Source organism: Protopterus annectens, chromosome 2.part1 (assembly GCF_019279795.1).
Source record: "Protopterus annectens isolate FY-2018-M chromosome 2.part1, PAN1.0, whole genome shotgun sequence".
Taxonomy (NCBI): domain Eukaryota; kingdom Metazoa; phylum Chordata; order Ceratodontiformes; family Protopteridae; genus Protopterus; species Protopterus annectens.
In genome coordinates, this window is record NC_056729.1 from 668,798,001 (window position 1) to 668,808,190 (window position 10,190).

Sequence of the window (10,190 nt, forward strand, 5' to 3'; positions counted from 1 at the left end):
ATGGTGAGAGTTGCAGGTTCTATGTCCAACTCTAAACCGGTTACAAGTGGCATCCCCCAGGGCTCAGTCCTAGGACCCCTCCTGTTTGGTATATACTTCTCAGATGTACAGGCAAGCATAGGAGGACTATGGCTGACCAAGTTCGCAGATGACTGCAAACTAGGGGCCATAATTGATTCTCAGCTGATACAGACACCCTCCAGATGGGTCTCATTGAGACAGATACCTGGTGTCAAAATCGTGGCCTCAAGCTAAATGCCAAAAAATGCATAGTCATCCCCTTTGGAAAAAACAAAGTACCCGTGAACTACCACATAGGCAATAGTCCCCTAAATACAGAAAATGTAATAAGGGATCTGGGGACCCAAGTAAATAGTAATCTCTCCTTTGATAATCATATTGCCAAGGTGGTTATAAAATCCTTCTATGTGGCCACCTAATTACAAAAGGGTTCGCATCTAGAACAAAAGAGGTTATTGTGCCTCTCTACTCATCACTCATTAGACCCATCATAGAATACAACACCCCATTTGGGATGTATCTTACAGGACACCTGCAACAGCTGGAAAGGCCACAAATGTACCTCACCAAGAGGATTACTGGCCTCAAACAGATGCCCTATGCAGCCTGACTCAAGAAACTCTAGCTGTACTCAGTTGCATACCGCTTACTCAGAGGTGATCTCTGCCTGACATACAAGGCCACGTCCAACGCAGAATTGATGGACATGCTCCACCTAAAAAAAACAAATCCCAGAGAGCCACATGCTCTAGAGATATAAACCTCACCACAACGATAAATAGGACATGCTGGTGGGATAGATTCCTATCCCAAAGACTTCCCATGCTTTGGAACAGGATTCCAATATACATCAGGCAGCGCCCCTCACTAACACTCTTCAAGAGAAACCTTGACGGGTGGATGGGAAACAGAAAATTTACCCCGGGGATCACTGCACTGGCTCTGCTGGACAGTGGCGCAGGGAACTAATGGCTCTGCTGGACAGTGGCGCAGGAAACTAATGGCTCTGCTGGACAGTGGCGCAGGGAACTAATGGCTCTGCTGGACAGTGGTGCAGGGAACTAATGGCTCTGCTGGACAGTGGTGCAGGGAACTAATGGCTCTGCTGGACAGAGGCACAGGAAACTAATCTAAGGGGGTGGCGAAAGCCAACACATTCTGGCTAGGCTTATAAATGCCCTTGGGCAGATAGCCTAGTACTTACCTATGAACAGATGAAGAATGACAGTCATAACATCCAGAGCAGTTAACTGTGAAATTACAGTGTGCATAGGTATATCTCTTACCTGTGAAAATAAAAGGGCAAACCACACATTTGTTACAGCAAAACATACCTTTACATGCTGTAGGACTACTGTTAGTCAATTAAGAAAAGGAGAATCTCTGTTTTCTAAATGCATACGTATAGTTTTAGTTCTTTTAAAAGTAAAAGATGGAGAGACTCCCAAAGATGAGTCTATCTGTGGACAGTCTGAAATGACATCCCAGTTCTTAGATATTGTCTCTGTTTGTGATGTCCCTGCTAATGGGAAGAGGAAAACTCAGAGTTCTGTAAGAATCTGATTGGAATATCTAGCTGATGAAACAACTTTTCAATCACTTGAAGAGGACAATTTCTACATAAAAACAGTCTTCTTGGGTAGGAGTCTATCAGCATGGCACATCTTGACTTGGCAATATTTGCCCCACTCTTCCTTGCAAAAGCACTCCAAATCTGTCAGATTGCAAGATCATATCTTGTGCTCAGCCCTATTCAGGTCATTGCACAGATTTTCTATTGGATTTAGGTCTGGGCTCTAGCTGGACCATTCCAAAACTTGAATTTCCTTCTGGTGAAGCCATTCTTTTGTTGATTTGGATGTATGCTTGGGGTCATTGTCGTGTTGAAAGGTGAAATTCCTCTTCATCTTTCTAGCAGACGCCTGAAGGTTTTGGGCCAAAAGTGACTAGTATTTGGAACTGTTCATAATTCCCTCCACTTTAACTAAAGCCCCAGTTCCAGCTGAAGAAAAGCAACTGCCACCACCATGTGTCACCGTGGGGATGGTGTTCTTTTGAGCCAAACGTACCTTTTGGAATTGTGGCCAAATAGTTCAACCTTGGTCTCATCAGACCATAACACATTTTCCACATGCTTTTGGGAGACTGGATGTACTGTTTTGCAAATTTTAGCCAGCCCTGGATGTTTTTGTGTGTAAGAAAAGGCTTCTGTCTTGCAACCCTATCCCATAGTCCAGACATATGAAGAATACGGGAGACTGTTGTCACATGCAGTACACAACCAGTACTTGCCAGAAATTCCTGCAGCTCCTTCAGTGTTGTTGTAGGTCTCTTGGCAGCCTCCCTGATCAGTTTTCATCTAGTCCTTCCATCAATTTTGGAGGGACGTCCAGTTCTTTGCAACATCATTGTTGTCCCATATTTTCTCCACTTTTTGATAACTGTCTTCACTGTGTTACATGGTATATCCAATGCTGTGGGAATTTTTTGTACCCTTCTCTGTCTGATACCTTTCAACAATGAGATCCCTTTGATGCTTTGAAAGCTCTATGCGAACCATGGCTTTTGCTGTAGCAGGCAACTGAGTAAATGTCAGGAATATCCTACTAGGACAGCTGAACTTTATTTGGGGTTAATCAAGAGTCTCTTTAATTGATGGCAGGTGTGTACCCAAGAAGACTGAATGCTGTAATTAAATGAAAATGTGCTTTAACAAAGTAGTAGTTTAAGGGTGTGCACACTTATGCAACCAGCTTATTGTACGTTTTTTATTTTTTATATTTTTCGTTAAGATTTGTTTGTTTTTCAGTTGAATTGTACAGATTATAGGTCACATTAAAGGTGGGAAAAGTTTTGAAATGATTTATTGTGGTCTCATTTTTTATATCACAAAAAATGGCATTTTAACAGAGGTGTGTACACTTTTTATATCCACTGTGTGTGTGTGTGTGTGTGTGTGTGTGTATATGTATATATATATATATATATATATATATATATATATATATATATATATATATATAAAAGTCTATATCTATATATATACTACTGGTTACTACTGGCATTTCAAATCTACTTTGGTAGACCATTGAGAATGTCGACCCAAAATGTGGAATTCGGAATGCCGAAAAGTAAACTGAAGCGAAAATGAATGCATCGACAACCATGGTTCAATGTATTCGACACAGCAGGAGGTGATGTCACTCACCTCCTGCTATGCACATTAACGTTATGTTGAAGTGTACAGTCAATGGTAAGTTAATTCTACAAATCCACCCCACCTGTACATTAAATATACCACCTCCAAGATCACACTACAGTGAGTAAAGGGGCTAATTCCCAGTTTCTTACTGAACTGCAATCCCCCTACACAATGTTGAACCCAAATGCTTGACTTACACTACCTGTTCACTGTAGTATAGTCTATTCATTTGGGTTCAATATTCTGCCATCTTGAAAACTGCAAGTCGACCACATGCTGGTCGACTGATGCAGTTTCAAGGTTTTCAGTGTAGACAGATATATATATATATATATATATATATGTATGTGTGTGTATGTGTGTGTATATATATATATATATATATATATATATATATATATATAAATAGGTACCTATATATATAAAAAAAAAAAATATATATATATATATGTAAATGTGTGTGCGTGTATATAATACCACTACAAGATCTCTGGTTATTGTTCTTGTTATAGATACCCTAAGTTTGGCAACAACCCTTTCTACTTTGTGTTACCCAAGTCATTGTGCTAAAAGTTTTTGTGCTCTGGAGTTAGAGAAACATTTATTTAACAGCAGTCTTTCTAAAAACATGCATATTATCCAGATACTCCTTTATTTTCACTTCAGCACTCTGCCGTTATGCCTCTTCTTGTTCTCTGAGATTCCCCTTATTCTGCAATTTTTAGCCTTGGTTAACCCTTTTAAATTCCTATTACTTCTTAACCATATATTTTGCTTTTATTTCTTCCCTACTTTTAATCTCCACATTCATTTTATCCACTCAAAGCTATAACATGTAAAGACATTTCTATCTTCACTAATAACTCTGAGATAATTTCCATACCCATTCTTTAAATTCCTTTCTTAACAGGTGGGGGGGGGTTCCAATTTCTTATTTTTACTTCATTACCCTTCATTTTTATCACTTGTGTATGATCTGAATTAGTTGTTTGATGTGTGGCAACACTTTCAGTTAAATATCATTTCTGTCTAGTTTAGCCAAGTTATTGTACCATGGTAAATAATATTTAAATTCTCCCCGAGTTCTTACTAATAAAGTCACGTCTCCCATACTAAATATTTTCATAGATTTCTTCAGAAATCTACCCTCTTTTGTTATATATTTTTTTCTAGGTTCCCTCACATACAGTCCCCACTGTTGCTAATTAAGTTCCAGTCCCCACCTCCCCTCTGAAAGCTGAATAGTTCTCCCAAAAATTTCTTAAGCTCCATAATAGCAGTTTTAGATGGAATATACATACGTGGCAGCATAAACATCTACCCTTGCCAGTACTTCTAACCACCACCAGTCTATCATTATCATCTTTTTTTTTTTGCTCTTTTGCCACTGTTGGAGCTCTTCTAGCTATTTGTACAAGTACTCCCATTTTCTTTGCCCTGATAATCCGCTTAATATCTATCCTGAAATCATTTATCTAATTCACATGCTCACCTATTTCCAAATGTGTCTTCTCTAGCATTTTTATTTGCACTCTGCATTTCATAATAAAATAATCTTACCTTTTTGTCTATACCTGTGACTTTTCACATTTCAAAATAACATGGATAGTGTAGCAGTCACAAAAAAGAAGTTAGTATTCCCACCTATTATATGAGACAGCTTTTGTGTTACATTCATCCACTGTTTGGCAGGTTGATCTTTTATACAGTTGTTTCTTGTCATTTCCATTTGAACCTGTCACATTTAAGACGTGTATTTCTTTGTTTGTTTTGATATTTGGTAACCGGGTTAGTCCGACTGAACTTGAGCCCAGTTTCATTGTAGGCACAGGGAGAAAAGCTGCATACTATACATTTATAGCAGAAAAAAACAATAAGTATAGAAACCTTAAATTACAAGACAGATTCTAATACAGAGGTAAATGAATACACAAAGAATCTCGGGTAAAGTACAATAACAGATCAGCAGGCAGTGCAGTACAATATACTACAAGTCAATGGTGGCTACTAGAGTTGCATGTACATCTCAGGATACAGTACAATGTAGAATAAATCAGGTAGCTGTGAAGTAGTGTGTCCAGATTCTAGTAGAGCAGGCAGGGGCAGTACATAAGTGGAATGGAAAAGACATCAGAGAGTAGAGGGATGCTGAAGTAGAAAGTGGATGGGGAAGTAGATAAAAAGGAGTCAGAGAAATAAGGGAGCAACACAGTAAGAGGGTTAGGTAAGGTTTTGGCAGGAGCAGATCCAGGTGTTCATTAGAGTTTCTTTTAGAAATGTTTTTGAAGTTGTGAGTATTGGAAATAGTTCTAATGTTCAGAGGAAGTTTGTTCCAAGCTGTGGTGAAAGAATAGCTAAATAAATGTTGGCCGATTGTTCTTTTGGGCTTATAGATATCTAGGAAAAACTGGTCAGAGCTCCAGAGAGAGCAATTGGGAGTATAGAAGAGATAAGGGATTTAAGTTCTGAGTAGAGCTGAGGAAATGGTAGGGCAATTAAGACTAGGGTGTTAAAACATAAGGTTCAGGGGAAATAGTGTTGGGGGAGGTACTAGGTCTGGAGATGTTTCAATTGGTAAAGGTGAGCTGTTAGAGATGCTGAGGTTAGGTGGAAGGATGAGAGTTTTGATTAGAGGGAGTGAACACAAAGAGGAGGAGTAGAAGGGGGAGGAGAAAAAAAGGTTACAGTATATATTAGAGAAAATGGAGGTGGGTGAGATTTGGGCTAGGGTAGGGGAGAGCTCAGGCAGAACAAAGCAGGCTAACCCATGATAGCGGTGGGAAAGTGAAGAAAAACAATCTGGAAATTATTTAATTTGTGTTTACCAGGGTAGTCCAACTGGGTGGTTAGCCAATTTTCAGCGGAGGCCCGGAGAAAAAGCTCCAAGTTACATTCAATCCATAGCATGTTCAAAATACAGACATTTAAAATTACAATTAGAGTAACACACAGAAAACATAGAAGAATGCAGTCATAGGTTAAAATACTAACATAAATTGTACCTTCAAAGAAAAAATTCACACTTGGTACATAGTATAAGAGAAATACAAATATGCAGATTCATCCAAACTTTCACAAGGTATCAGTCAATATTTTATATAAAATTAATGCTAGACCCTATGGTTGAAAACTAGCCAAGGATGTATTAAAAATAGAATTTTATTATGTAGAAACAGTTGAAAGTAAAATATTATTAGATAGTACAGCTATAAATCTGTGCTAGTGTACAGAAAAAAAAATGATAGTATGAGTGAGACATGGAAGGTAGTTTAGTAGTGCAGTATATAATTATGTAAATTATGAGAAATTTTGAATAGTGTTGTATTAAAATCAGCAGGAAGGTAACGGAGTAAGGTCCAGGGAAGGGCAGATCCAAAAAGTGACCCTATTTGATTCAGAAATTTAATGAATAATGTATTTGCTAGAGTTCGGACACAAACTTTTAACAGTATTTGTTTCTTTTAGTTCAGTTGTTTAAAACACTTTGTCAGTGTGACCCAATGAAAGAAAGGGCTAGTATAGGTGGATATAGGAGGTATACCAGTACTAAAGCTACAAGCTGCTTATACAGATGAAGAGCTGGTTAATGTTTGCAGGGAAGCCGCAGAGCAGGGACTAGTATGGATAAAACAGTGGAAATCAAACTACACTCAGCAGTTAACCAGTTCAGGTAGAATTCAAACAATAATGAATACAAACAAATAGTGAAAGTACTCCAACTCTAGAATAAAGAATAGTTGTGCAAAATCTTACCATAACCATACATGTCCTTCTCTTCTATATGCTGCAGCATTCAATAACATGAGGGAGTCTGGCCAGTATACCAAAGTCTAAATGCTACTGCAAGGTACATGCAATGGCGCGAGCCATAAAGAGACATTGGGTATAAAGCAGACATCAGCACATACCTAACTCAGAACTGAATGCCACAAAGCACCAGCCTGATAAAAGTGGGCAACATGTGATCAGGCAAACATCAGGGGGAAGCAATACTGCAGCATATAGAAGAGGACATCTATGGTTATAAGATTTTACCCAACTATTCTATATCCTTCTATTCATATGCAGCAGTACTCATAACATGAGGGAGAATGCCAAGGCTTAAGTAGAGGAGGAGTTGGAAGGAAGATCAAAAACATTTTCCACAAAACCATGGAGAATAGCTCTGGCAAACCCCACTCTGGCCTTGAAAATAACATCCAATTTGTAGTGCTTGGTGAAGGTATGAACAGAGAACCAGGTGGCTACCTTCAGGATAGAAGCTGTATCCTGTCCTTTAAAGGCCCCAGAAGAGGACACAGCCCTAGTAGACAGATCTTTACTGCTGGCTGAGTAGCAGAAAGAAATTGCTTTAGAGATCCAAGAAGAAACAGTTTGCTTGAAAATAAGTTGGCCCAGGGCCCTTGGGTGATAGGAGACAATCTGTCAGACTTACGGATGGGTTTGGTTTGCACAAATAGTATCAGAGTTATCTGTGGACATCCAAGGTGTGGAGAATCCTCTCACTGGAGGATTGGGGAAATGGGAAGAAGCTAGGGAGATTGATAGCCTGATTCAGGGATAACTCAATAACCACCTTGGGTATGAAGGGTGGGTTAGTCCTAAGGGAAACCCTGTCCCTCTGAAAGACAGTGAAGGGAGAAGATGTCATGAGGCCTTGCAGCTCAAATACCCTTATGGCAGAGGTAGCAGAACAGTTTTCCATGTGCACTGTTGCAGGGAAGATGACATTGCTGGTTCAAAGGGACTTGGGGTAAGGTTTTCCAGGACAAAACTGAGATCCCAAGGAGGAGGCACTGGTTTCCTTGGTGATCTAATATGAAGGACGCCTTTTAGGAACAGTTTGACTTCCAACCTGGAAGCCAGGGGAGGAGACTTAGGAAAACATACTGAAATGGCAGACAGATGTGCTTTGACTGAGGAATATGACAAGCCACTCTTCACACAGGTAAGACAAAACCACTAGCACCTCTACAGACAGTGGTTGCAAGTGTTTTATTAAGACATCAGAAGGAAAACCTCTTCCATTTGGAGACATATGATTTCCTAGCAGTGAGTTTTTGGCCTCCTGCAGAACTTGTAGCACATACTCAGAGTAAAGGTGTACAAAGGGAATCATAGCCTTATCATCCTCAGAGTCAAGTTTAGGGTCAACATTTGTGGATGTACTAGAGTTCCCTTGTCCTATGTGAGTAAGTCCATCTTCTGTGGTAACTTGTGGTGATTGCCCTTGGCTAAATGGAGAAGAAGGGGAACTGATGCTCTCTTGGCCAAAAAGGGGTCAACCAACATGTTTGGTTGTTCCCACTAAATTTTCAGCGGGACCTCCAGAATGAGTGGGAAGGGGGGACTGTGTATAGAAACATCCCCTTCCATGGAAAGGATAGAGTGCATCCACCTTCCATGCCCCAGGATGTGGAATCCTGGCACAATACTTAGGAAACTGTTTATGGGGGAGGCAAAAAGATCTGAGTGATACCCGATTGATGGACAAGGACCAGAAACACATTCCTGTTCAACATCCACTCATGGGACTGAGTCATAGACCTGCTGAGAGAGTCTGCCCTCACATTCTGAGCTGAGGGAAACCTGACTCTGCTGGGCCATCTCCCAGGCATATAATACTAGTATGCAGTAGATATAGGACTTTGTCCATTCTTGCTTGTGATGTACCAGAGGACTGTAGAATTGTTTGGAACCACCTTAAGACCCCTGGTGAAATCCTGAACTTGAAGATTTTTGAGGGCAAAGATTAAAGCTCTGATTTCATTTATGTTGATATTTTCTTTTATCTGAGGAGGGGACCACACATCCCTGACCTTCTAGTTTCCTGAGTTGCACCCCACCCTGTGTTTGACACAACTGTGTACAGTTAATGGGTGGGTTAAAGTAGCTGAAGGGGAAGGCCTGGATTTCTGGTCACCTGGAAGATCCACCACACTAACTCCTTTGTCAAGCAGGGTAGGAGTGGGACAACAAATTCCAGAGGGTGAGAGTGTTGCTTCCAAGCTGTTCTCAGAAACCACTGAAATTTCATCTGTAGCCTGGCAAAGGGAAGCAGTGGAATAGTTGGGGCCATGAACCCCAAGAGGTGTAGGAACTCCCTGGAGGTCTGGATTAAAGTGGTATTAGGTCTTGGAAATAAGAGTCGAGAAGCAAGATATTTTCTGAGAATAAGCAAACTCTCATTGCACTAGTCAGGATCCTACACTCCAGGAAGGCATGATACTGGGAGTGGGTCAGGGAAGACTTTTGGAGATTGATGGTAAACCCCAGCCCTCTCAAAAGTGACATTGTGTAGGAAAGATTGCCCAGGAGTATTTCTGTTGATGGAGCTTGGAGGAGCAGGTCATCCAAGTATGGAAATATCTGTATGCTCTGCTGTCTGCAGTGGGCTATAACAGGGGCTAAACATTTTGTGACTACCCTCAGTACCATAGATTGACCAAAGGGCAAAGCACAAAACTGAAAATGAGAGGAAGCCACAGAAAAGTGAAGGAATCTCCTGAACTGTTGGTGAATGGGGGTGTGAAGGTAGGCATCTTTTATGTCCAGTGACACCATGAAGGCCTGGGGAAGAATCAGTGAGTGTAGAGTAGGTAGTGTCAACATGTGAAAGGTGGGAACTCTCAGAAGGGTGTTTAAATGGGACAGGTCTAGGATGGGCTGCTAATGGCCATCCTTTCTTGGGGCCAGAAACATCCTGGAGTAAAATCCTTTTCCCCTTTGACTGAGTGAAACCTCCTAGGTAGTGGCCCGAGAAAGAAAAGAGGAGAGGACTAGTGGAAAGAATTCCATTTGGTCCTGTGAGGGTTGTGGGATTCCTCTGAAGGTAGTATGGATTTCCTATACCATGAAGTAACCTCGCTCTCAAGGCCAAGGTAGCAGAAGTATACACTTTTTCCCCAGTGTCTCCATAACCTTGCTTTCCTTATCACTGGGAAGCAGGGAGGTGGAGGGTAAATGT